Raw genomic sequence first — 627 nt, 5'->3', positions numbered from 1 at the left:
ACAAGCAAAAATGTAAAACCGTATATTTAATTAGCAATATTTATTACTGAGTTGATTTTCATCTGTTCCATGTGAACAGCTGCCCTGTATCAGACATTCAAATTAATTACATTATGGTCTTGACTTTGATGTAGCCTTCTGTTACAATATTGTATCACAACAATAGAATTTTTATCACACCAACTCCACATTGTACTGTTGACATCCTCCTTTCATCCCTTCCTTGTAAACAGTGATGATGTAACATTGAATAAGTTCCCACCAGTGGAATGTATTATGTTACATAGCAATTAGGGATGGTACAAGGAGAGACAGTGCTCTTTAGAATAATGTTGACTCTTTTTCTCATTATCATATATATATACCATATGTTTTAGCAAGAAAAAAACATGAAGTCAAGCTTATCATTTGATACATCACTTCTCAGCAAATTAGAGCAGTTTACTGGAAATCAGCTCCCCTCATCAGTAACCCCAGAAAAGAGCAAAGTAGAAAACTAAACTCCTTGTAGTAGGGGACTACAATTTATATGATTGAATTTTCCTTTATTCACCACAGTACACCTACATTTGTAAACATATTTAAATAATATAAGTGGTATTTAGCACTAGTTGCTTCAGAATGAAT

This window comes from Tachypleus tridentatus, chromosome 1 (genome assembly GCF_004210375.1).
Source record: "Tachypleus tridentatus isolate NWPU-2018 chromosome 1, ASM421037v1, whole genome shotgun sequence".
Classification (NCBI taxonomy): domain Eukaryota; kingdom Metazoa; phylum Arthropoda; class Merostomata; order Xiphosura; family Limulidae; genus Tachypleus; species Tachypleus tridentatus.
The sequence above is the reverse complement of the archived record's forward strand: the minus strand, read 5'-3'. Positions refer to the sequence as shown.